Consider the following 10,844-nt stretch of genomic DNA (forward strand, 5'->3'; position numbering starts at 1 on the left):
TGGGTAAAGTGAGCAAAGTGAAAAGCAATGCAGGAGAGCAAAAAAACACAAAAGGATAAAAATGGTTTCAGTTCAATTCTTTCAGGGATTGTTCACTTGGAATCCCAGGGTGCTGTTGCAACGTTTATTGTGTTTTTATAGACAAAAGGGATATTTGCTCTGTGAGCACTACAGCATTGGGAGGATGAAGAGCTTCGGTTACCGGGCTGTTTGTGATCTCAGCTCATGGCTCAGGGGAGACATTTTTGCTCCAATGACCTCTAAGCTGCCTTTAGGTTATTGATTGGCTAATAGGGAAAATTGATTTTTAAGTAGCTCACCAGTTTTGAGACCTGAACAGAGTTGTCACTTCCAGTAAGTGTACTTTTACTCAATCATAGAAGTTCTCTAAGTCATCAATTAATTCTGGATGCTGAAACAGGTGAGGATGTGCCAAAAGGGTTTGGCAAGGAGCCCAGATACAGAAGACATAGTCCAGGACAATCCGTATATAAAATGTGTTTAATATTATGTTATGCCTGTCATACATGCTCCGCTCTTTGCAGAAAAGAGCTGGCTGTGCCTAAGGTGTAATGGGCTGAAAATAAGAAAAGACAAATTCAGGAAATATCAGGAAAAGATATCAGGGAATATCAGAGGAAGAATATCAGGGAGATACTTCTGAAATGAGGTGTTTCACTTGCAGGTCAGCCTTTCTTGCCCTGAGACCTTTAAAAATAAAAAAGTAGCTGAGGATGTATTGTTGGCCTAAACTGGTCCCGTAAGAAATGGGATCTTCCAAGTGACTTTTTTCAATTCTAATATGCATAAACTGAACCAAAAGATTTCGCAGGTAGAACTGGTGCATTGTATTTCATAAGTGTCCTTCTGCAAGATCTGAGTTCAAGGGTTCTAAGTTTCATGCCCTCATTTGTTTTCAGCTCACCTGCAAAATGCCAGCTGAGCTGATAACTGGAGAGTGGGGTATAAGTTGAGGGGACTGAGCCAGAAGAGTCTGTTTGGGTTTTCAGTTTGGTTTGGTTGCTTGATTCTTTTGGTTCACAAACAACAAAAAAGGAAATCTGAAAGAAATGGCATTTTTTGGTTCATCAGAAATATTCAGTTTGCCCAAAGCAGTGTATTTTTATTTTCAGGATATTAAATCAAAACCAATTACATTTTACAGGGAAAAAAATGTCATTGAAATAAAAAACAAAGGGGCACCAGTTAGAAATGGCAAAATAAACCATGTGAAGAGCAGAGTGGAATGCATTCCATTTTTAAAAAGAAAAACACTGGAATTAGAGATTTCAAAATGTTCAGAACCATTTTTTTTTTGTCAAATTGAAAACATTTCTCTTTGTAAAACCTAACTGGTGAGTAGCTCTGTGCCTCTCCTTTCAAACTCTTATTTTCTGAGTGCATCTAATATATGTAATTCTTCTTTAACTGATTCTGGGTAAACATTAATGCATGCTAATTAGTGTAATCACATGAATAGCTTCAGTGACTTTACTGAAGTTGCTTATGATAATGGCAGGTTTTGCTGGGAAGGCTGGTACTGGTAAGGTAAGACTGTAAATCTGGAGAATCCATGCACACAGCAGCTGTGCAAACAAGCCATTTGGCATCAAAAGTATCTTAGTTTACAGGATCCCATCTCATACACAGGGATTACAATTTTGCATTCTACAGATGATCTGTAACATACAATCTTATCACCAGAGGCACGTATGAAAATACAGGTGAAATTCTACAAACAGTTCCTTGAAGTGAACAGTAAAATGTGTGTGGATGCACCAGGGCTGGGAACTAAAGATACAATCACATCCATATCATGAAACTTTATCTGGTGTGGCACCCCACAAAATTCATGCTCACAAAACCTCCTATCTGCCCTCCGTCTTGGTTCAGATATCTTTTTTTCCAAGCACAGACAATTCCTGACAAATTCATGTGGACAGATATTTTCCTAGTGCATCCGAGCTGTATTTCCTCACATGACAAACAAGACTGTGAACTGACAAAAGCCAATCTGATGCAGTGCAACCTGGTGCCACAGATGAAAAACAGCAGATGAAAACATCTGAATTTGATGAAAATCCTTCAGCAGGATAACTAGGTGTGGTGCAGACATGCTGCTGGGAGAGATGGAGTGTTTGAGTCTCGGTTCACAGTGGCAAAAACAGAGGATTACAAAGATCATGCTCTAGAGAAAGGGTCACTACACCTTTTCATTGATATATTGGCACACACTGAAATTCTTCTTTTTTTTCCTCTTTCTTGGTTAGTCAGCTGCACAGAATTCAAATTTCAGCATCTTTTTGAGCTCACAGCTAGACTCCTGTTCTTCAAGAGATGGAAAGTAAAGAAAGTAGCAAAGCTCTGAAGTACTTTCCTGGCTTTGGACCACATCTTACCCTGCAATTTATGAACACGGGGACTTGCAAATGAGGTAATATCACATTGCCAATGTCTACAAGCAGGCTGTGGTTCTACATTTACTAATAGCTATTCTAACACATACATGCCAGTCTCCATCAAGTAAAATATGTAGCTGGCAGCATGGCAAATTTCAAAGGATACTTTTAATTGAATGCTGCAGATTTTAATTACGTATCATAAGTTTTACTGTTGTTACGTATTCCACGGTATTCTTGTGGGGGGTGAGTGGGACAGCAAATGTGTTTCAAGATACATTAAAAAGTAATATCTTCAAATTGTGTCACTCAAAGGAAAACTCCAACACATTTGTTGATCATTTTGAGGAAACTTTATGTCTGAAATTGAACATAAATGCACCTGCAACCTGAATGCAGTGAGTACTCCCTTACTTCACAGAAATCTCACTGATTTCTGTGGGACTCTTTGAGAATGACAATATTGATCCCTGGGTAAGGAAAAGAATCTGCCTTTTACAGTTAAATACAAATCTAAACCTCATCACTTCTAGATCCTGCTGTAGATAGATGCTTGTTTAGTAGAAAATCAGAAGCAAACAGGCAGCCCAAGATGTTCTCTTTAATCTCTTACCTGCATTTCTTTCTTGCATTTCACTGATATTTATGGGTGTTTTAGTCTCTTTCTGTCTGCTGAAGTGTTGCCCTCTGTCAGAAGCGATCAGACATGTAATAGACTGCACAACTTAGCTTAGGGTAGAGAAGCTCGTTTCTCTAGCCTCCAAACTGCATCAAAAGCTTGTTTTTTAAAAGACATGCTGTTTACATGCCAGTTTAATTTGTTCTCAACAATTTATTACCTACTAATGTCTATTGTTTTGTCCTGCTTATTCTCAGTGGAGGCAGTTGGATTTTATGTGGAGGTATGGTTGTTATGAAGGTGTGGAGTAAAGAACCCCTAAGGGCTTATACATTAAGGCCTAGAGTTTCACAGACTTGGGGTTTCACAGACTGTTTTTTTCTCTTCACTGACGGATATACCTATTAAATCCATTCAAATAGGCAATTGTGGAAATAACCCATTTTTGGAAACATTTTTAAGTATTAGACAAATATACCTGATTTCTGATGTTTATTATATTTTATGTTGAGTTTGAATTTGCAACTTCATTTAGAGGTGCTAAATGCTAGGACTGTCTGAGGCACTACCTGTTCTGTGTCTGTTGGGTCACCACTGTTACATTACTACTGTTGTATCATGTTACACAAAACCAGTTTAAAATCGCATTTTACAAAAGCCCATTGAACAATTTTAAGCAGGATCACTGATTAACTGGATGGTCTGCTTATCCAAGATCTTGTTTTGAGTTTTACTCACTGAATGAGTATGCGACAGCCAAACTCATTTATACCTTATTCAACTGATCGTGTTTGTATTACACTAGCCGAAGAAGTCCCAACCCAGATTACATTTGAAGTGAGAGCCCTGCCTTTCCCTGCGGGCCAGCCCTGGCCATAGTGTATCAAAGTTCTGTTATTAGAATTATTTATATTATTCTGATCTCACCCATTTGATAGATTACATATTGTGATGTCTAATGTGCAGCATAGCTGAGTTAACAGCAGATGCTGTCCTCATATTCATATTGCGTGTGTGTGTGTGTATACACATGTATATATAATTTTTTTCTATGTTCTAGTTATAGTTTCTAGTTTGCTCACATTTTGCTTTTTGCTTTTTGTTAATTATACAGCTGTGGCATTACACTGAACTTGTGTTTTGGTATCTTTTATAAGAACACATTTTTCTTACTGTGCAGTCAGTTGTTTATCCAAAGGTTAGAACCCCTAAATCTTATTTTTTGTGTCCAGTGTTCTGAATTCAGATGTGCTGAAAATTACATCTCTGTTAGAGAGTCCCTTTAGCTGTGACTTTTCAGTTTCCACCTTTCTGTTATTTGTATGTTTTCACTAACACTTAGAGACATGGCTGGAATAGCTGGCAAATACTAAACAGTAGTACTCCTGAAGTCTTTATCTTTGTTGTCTCCTTTCCTCAGCGTTTTGATCTAGCCAGTTTATGCATCTTGAAGCCAGAAATCCCTTATGGAAGCATTTCAATTCAGTTCATTCATAATACGTACTGATAAAACCTCTCTTTCCCTCTCTCAGGATTCAAAAAGCCCTGGCAGCATCTGCATTACTTCTCCCTATCCACCCACATCTGGTGAGAGTGATGAGGTTCATGCATAATGCAGAAGCGGAGCTGTGCTTGGGACGTGGCTTTGCAGGTGGTGTTTGTACAGAGATCTCACAGGTGCACATGCTGGTGTGAAGACAGCAGCCCTGGGAATCCATCAGGCAGCTGTCATGGTTTAACCTCAGCTGGCAACCAAGGACCATCGAGCCACTTGCTCGACCCCTGCGCCATGGGATGGGGAGGAGAATCAGATAACAGGTAAAGCCCGTCTGCTGAGGTAAGAACAGTTTCGTAATTGAAATAAAGTAAAATATACTACTACTAATGATAATGATTGTAATGAAAGGGGAAATAACAAAGAGAGAGGAATAAAACTCAAGAAACCAAGTGATGCACCATACAATTGCTCACCCACTGACTGATGCCCAGCCAGACCCCAAGCAGTGATTGGCCCCTCTCTGCCAACTCCCCCCAGTTTATATACTCAGCAGGACATCCTATGGTATGGAATATTCCTTGGGCCAGTTGGGCTCAGCTGTCCCAGCTGTGTCCCTTCCCAACTTCTTGTGCCCCTCCAGTCTTCTCCCTGGCAGGGCATGAGAAGTGGAAAAGTCCTTGGCTCAGTAGAAGCACTACTTAGCAACAACTAAAACCATAGGTGTGTTATCAACATTATTCTCATACTAACTCCCAAACACAGCACTGCACCAGCTACTAGGAAGAAAATTAACTTTATCTCAGCTGAAACCAGGATAACAACTGTTTGGGTTATTGCTATAGAAACATTTTAGGAAGTTTTAATATCCTGAAATTAAACTTGTGCTGCTGCTCTCTGCATTCTGGTTCCCCAAGAAACTCAGTCTCAGTGGAAAATCCAAATAAGCCCAGGTTGCAGGAATCTCCTTTGCCTAGAGCAGACTCCTGTGTATCTCTGGAAAGCTTTGTGGGATCAGTTTTGCTGGTGATACATCAGCAGTCCACCCCCTGTGTTTCAGCTGTTCCAGCCTGGTATTCAAGTACTTCCTCCAGCAGATTAATTACACAGGAAATATCAAAGAGATTCCTCTAAATCCATAGCATATGCTGTAACCTAAAGTGAATACATAATATGCCCTTTGAATTACTTTCTGTACACGTGTGCATCCTACTCAGAAGGATTTTAATAGGTATACTTGGTATTTATCAAGTTAATGCAAAATATATTTAGATTTTCAAGTTCAAGTTCTTTGTTGAGATAAGCAGAGGATGTATTGACATCAAAGCAGCTTACACCAGAAGGACTTCATTGGGCTTCTGTCTGGAGGATAGAGGGTGTCAGGAGGAGATTTAGTCTGATTTAGTGAAAGGTCATGCTTGCTTTTTCCTGACAAATAGAGATGTGAACTCAAGAGACAGAAAATTAGCTCCATTGGTAGCATTAAAAAAAACCCTTCTGTCTGGAGATATCTTGAAATCTGAATAAAAACAGAGTCCACGAAAGACTGGAGCTACAAATGGAAACATCTGCTGGAACTGAAGAACTGTTCTCTCCCGTGTCTGCAAAACCCTCCTCCCTCTGCTCTCTCTTTTATTTCTAAGCAGCCATGCAGGTACCTCAAAACTAAGTCTCCCACCATTCCATCCAAAGAAAAGGTGTCTCTATTTGAAGGGTGGCACATTTTGGCTATCTAAAAATGATGAAGTAAACTCACAGACATCCCATTCTAACTTCTTTCTCTTACCATGCTCTTGCAAACTATGGCCGCTGTTCAAAGCACTATTGATTTTGGTTTGATTAGACACAGACTTAAGGGGAAGCCAGAACAGAACAGACAATACCATCAGGACTGTAATAGCTTCATAATTAAGTAAATCCCAGCTGTGTGCCAGTTTTGGCTAAATCTGCTTATCCCCTTACTGATTCGTTATTATCAACTGGAGTGCATCTGGGGCTCACAGGAGCACAGTCCTCATGCCAAATGCTTTCTGCCTCACAGCATTTTCTGTAATACTTTTTTCTTGTAGCTTATGAATGCAGCTTCTCATTAATAAAACAGCTGTATTGTTAGTGAAGGGAGTGATTTCTCTGACACCATCTCTGCACTGCTGAAGTTCCAGTGGTATAACTAGAGGTGTTCCTGATTTGCCATGCCAGAAACATAAAAACAAAATCTGAAGGAACTAGGGTTTTGTTTCTGGCATGCATAAGCCACATTCTTGAAATGCTATAAATGATTCTTGCCAAACAACCTCTAGATGGCTCTTGAGGCTTGCTTTGTCAATTAGCAGGCACCTGAAATAAGGCTGCAACAGACCATATAAAGATTTTCCTGTTACTCTATTACTTCTTCATAAAAGAGATGAAACCTTGGAGTGTTTTGCATGCAGTGGGAAGGCTTCCCTTGGTGTTGTAGAAAGCACTGAGAACACTTCAGCTGAAGTGAGGAAAAATGTCTGTCTTCTTCCTACCCAGAAAGGAATGCACAGTGGAACCCTGATTGTGGATTCCACCTGTGCATGTTTTGCTGAAGTTACTACATATTTATTCACTCAGGTGTAGAAATTGCCACTCTTGATTGTAGCTTCTTAGGAAAATAGCACAGCCACCCATTCCTTTAAATAAGCAGAACTGCTTGCAATCATCTGATTTACCCGGTGAAGTTCTAAGGCTTGGTGCCTTCGGAAAATCTGCTTACAGAAGTACATCCCTTTTTCATATTGCAAAGGGCATCTGGGATTTATTCCTGATTCACAAAGAAGTAGGCAAGTAGAGAAAGGAGGGAATGAAGAAAAACATATTTATAGTTTTAAGGTGAATCATATCAATATACCATCGTATCAGTCTGTGCTTTATCCTAAACAGATCCTGTGTATTACGTGCTGCTCAAAGTATTACTGAGCAGATCATACTGGGCATGATACTTGTAATCCAAAAGGACACAAGGAAAATGAAAATCAGGTGGGCAAAATCTGTTAGGAACATTAATCTGTCAGACAAAAAAAGTATTAATGCCAATAAGTGCAATGCATTGCCCTGTTCACAACTAAGAGCTCGCACCCTTCCATAGCGTTTCCTCCAGCACAGTACCTGGATCTCTCTGTGACTAAGACAGGCATTATATGAGCTAGATACTTAAATTCACTATGAACTGCTTGAAATTATTTTTTTCTCTCTGGATGAAAATGTCAGAGCAAACATTCCCTCCTCCCTTAACCAGATAAATGCTCAAAACATCCCAAAAAATATTATTGCACGTATTTTTAACATTTCATTGGAAAACCTGTTAATGTTTCCAAGATAAAGAAAAGTTTAAAGATGCTGCCTGCAACCAATATATCTGTTCACTTCTTACACTATTGTAGTAAAGAAGTTATACGCTATTTAATAACACATTGAGGTCCTCTACAATTAAAAAACAAAGAGCTAATTAATCAAGTACCACACAACAAAGAAGAATTCAATGCATTCTTTGTTGCAAAGGTTAATATCTTTGTGGGTTGTACATTAAGAAGAGCTGTAAAATATTTATGCAGTTAAATGCAATACAGAACTGGCCATCACCACTTACAGTAATTTCCTATACTTTTTTCAAAACCAGATATCTCTATACTTCAAATGTTCCACCTCAGCCAGTGGGACAGATCTTTGGCCATAACCCAGCATCTCCCCAAGATGACGCAACGTGCTTCTGTACAGTAGTAAGCGATACACTTCTCCCCTGTAAATACACTCAGACACTGAGTTTGGCACAAATTCCAAGTATAAGACTCTTTCTTTTTGGAAAAGTTTTAATGAGAGAACTGTTCTTGAACAAAGAAGGATGCAGAACTTGACCATCTTTTTATGCTTGGACATGGGCTCTCAGCCACCAAACAGGCTGAGAATAACCAACAGAATAACAGTTCTGTTATTCAGGGCTGACTCCTGAATGTAAGGAAACATCACAAAGATACTGATAAAAGAAATCAAACTTGTGATCTAAATGTATTTTTTGAGATAAGCCTGTTCTGGATTATCTCCATCAGGGAATACTACCCAAACAGAACTGAGGGCAACTATCTTTACTTACAACTAAAATTCACATTGGTAAAATACAAATTCTTTCTTAAATACATGCCCTGGTCGCATGAGTTTAATGTGAAATAATCAACTGTAATATCTGTTTTGGCTTTATATAAAAATCTTTGCGCCTTGCTAAGACATTAGTAGGTGCTTCATTCTTAAAACAGCATATAGATTTAGCCAGCAGACGCTCACTGAGAGCAGAGTCTCATTTTTTCAGACACTGAAAGAACTGTATGCATGGGATCAATTCAGAAAAATCCATTCCAACGTCACTTTCTTTTATAGGCTATATAAATAGGTATGAAAAAAACTCAAAACATGTAACCACAAAGTAATAACACGACCTGCAGATTACAAGGTAATTAAATTTGAAGCTACCAAGTACAGTGCTCCAGGAATAATTTACCTCGTGGTGTGGGGAGCTGAGGTGTTCTGGTGTTTCTTGCTAATGCAAAATGAATAAGCATTGGGAGCTGCAACCTGCCAGAGCTAAGGAATTAACAAGTTCCCTACCTGTATCTTTCACTTCTTAACACTCCTGATGACAGTCTAATTTGGAAAGCCGCAATAACCATGTGGTAACTGTCTTTAAAAGGCACTTACCATATAATTTTATGGTCAGTGTAACTGGCTGAGGGCACTGTTTTGAAATACGCTTCCTTCATCAGCTGACCGTCACCTCTCTAGAGACCTGAGCATATTTTGCTGGCACATGGGTACACTTGGTTCCTGGCTGAGCCAGGTGTAAAGGAAAATTGAAGAGCTATTTGGTAAAGCATTTAGACAAGATTTAGGATGTCTGTTAATTTCTAGGTAAGTAATCCAATCTCTTCTTCTCCTTGCCCTAGGAAAAAAGGTACTAAAGTGAGCTTTCTGGAACACAAACACATGCTCCCCCAAAAGGATGACTTCAGCAACATACATATGTGACTCCAATAAGTAAAATCGGATACTTCTTGTTTTTTACTTCTGACTTGCATCTGGTCAGAGGCAGAACTGAGAGATGAGTCCAGTTAAATTTAAACGAAGATGAAGGTGATTACACTGATTTACTGTGATGTACTGCTAGCTCAAATAGATTTCATTGATTAACTGACAATTTAAATAAACATCAGTGCAGGCAGATGGCATTTAAATTGGAAGTGATTTTAAACATAAATATGTAGAGGTTGTTGGTATTCTTTTCGTCTTAAACTGCTGATACAATGTGCTTGCCCAGGCTACAATACTTGGTGTTAAAGTCATTGCTTTATGTCCACAACATGTAAGCACAAACATAGCAATGTTGTCTTTTACACCTTGATTCAAGAACAACCAGTGGGCATGTTTTTAACTCTCACCAAACTCAATGAGACTTACATGAGTTTTAAGTGCTCTGCTGGCTGCAGGTGTTTTCTGTAACTGGGGCAATGGGTATTTTTAGCTTTTTCATTGTTTATGTCTTTGTCAGTGTGTCCCTGAGAACAGATGATAGCATTCACTCCAGCGCTTCCCTCTATGCAATTCTAAGGATGCATTTAAGGTAGTGCTCATGAACTCCTCCCCAAAGATGTAGTGGGGCCTCTGTACATTACAATTATTAATCTTCCACAGCTGGATGATTTCTGCTCTTTCAGCCCTGCCCTAGCTTTGAACTATGACTCAGCTGTGCTGAGGGAGGCTGAGTGCCTTTCTGTAAACCTTACTGCTGTAAATGTCAGGAAGGTATAAAACCAGACTGCAGTCTGCAGGTACTTGACAACTCTTACATTAAAACTCAAAATAGTTTTGACACAGGTGTATCAGAAGGTCCTAACCTGAGTGAGACTACTCATATTAAAATCAGGCAGTCTGCATTTTGAAACATGTTACTAGACTCTGTTTAACCCTTGCCTCTTCTACTCCTATCAACTCGAGTTGAACAGTAACTGGGCAGGAGTGTGTGTGAGTTCCTCTTTTCATGAAACACAATATAGAGAATTCTGCAAGATAAAGGTGAGCCCCATTTAACTGTGTGTAAAATACACAAAAGCACTAAAAACCTCAAAATACTCATTGAATTGTTGCAATGGTGGGCCTCTTCTAGTTTCCTTAAATCAAGAACAAAGTGAACACTACTGAAGAAAACCCGCAGTATTTTAAGCACTAAGCTGACCCTTTGTGCCTAATGACATAAATTTGACACTTTAATAAATCATATATTTTTATAGTGTTGTTCTAAAAATAAAAAGACTTTTGTAGT

General features: G+C 39.0%; 1 long non-coding RNA gene across 1 annotated transcript; it reads left to right on the forward strand.

Annotated features, from left to right (window-relative positions):
- Positions 1 to 2,290: 2,290 nt before the first annotated feature.
- LOC115614557 lies at positions 2,291 to 9,780 on the forward strand. Its single transcript, XR_003993769.1, has 3 exons — positions 2,291 to 2,434; positions 4,551 to 4,836; positions 9,472 to 9,780. It is a non-coding gene; the product is annotated as an uncharacterized LOC115614557 (long non-coding RNA).
- The last annotated feature ends 1,064 nt before the right edge of the window (positions 9,781 to 10,844 follow it).

This window comes from Strigops habroptila, chromosome 11 (genome assembly GCF_004027225.2).
Source record: "Strigops habroptila isolate Jane chromosome 11, bStrHab1.2.pri, whole genome shotgun sequence".
Lineage (NCBI taxonomy): Eukaryota > Metazoa > Chordata > Aves > Psittaciformes > Psittacidae > Strigops > Strigops habroptila.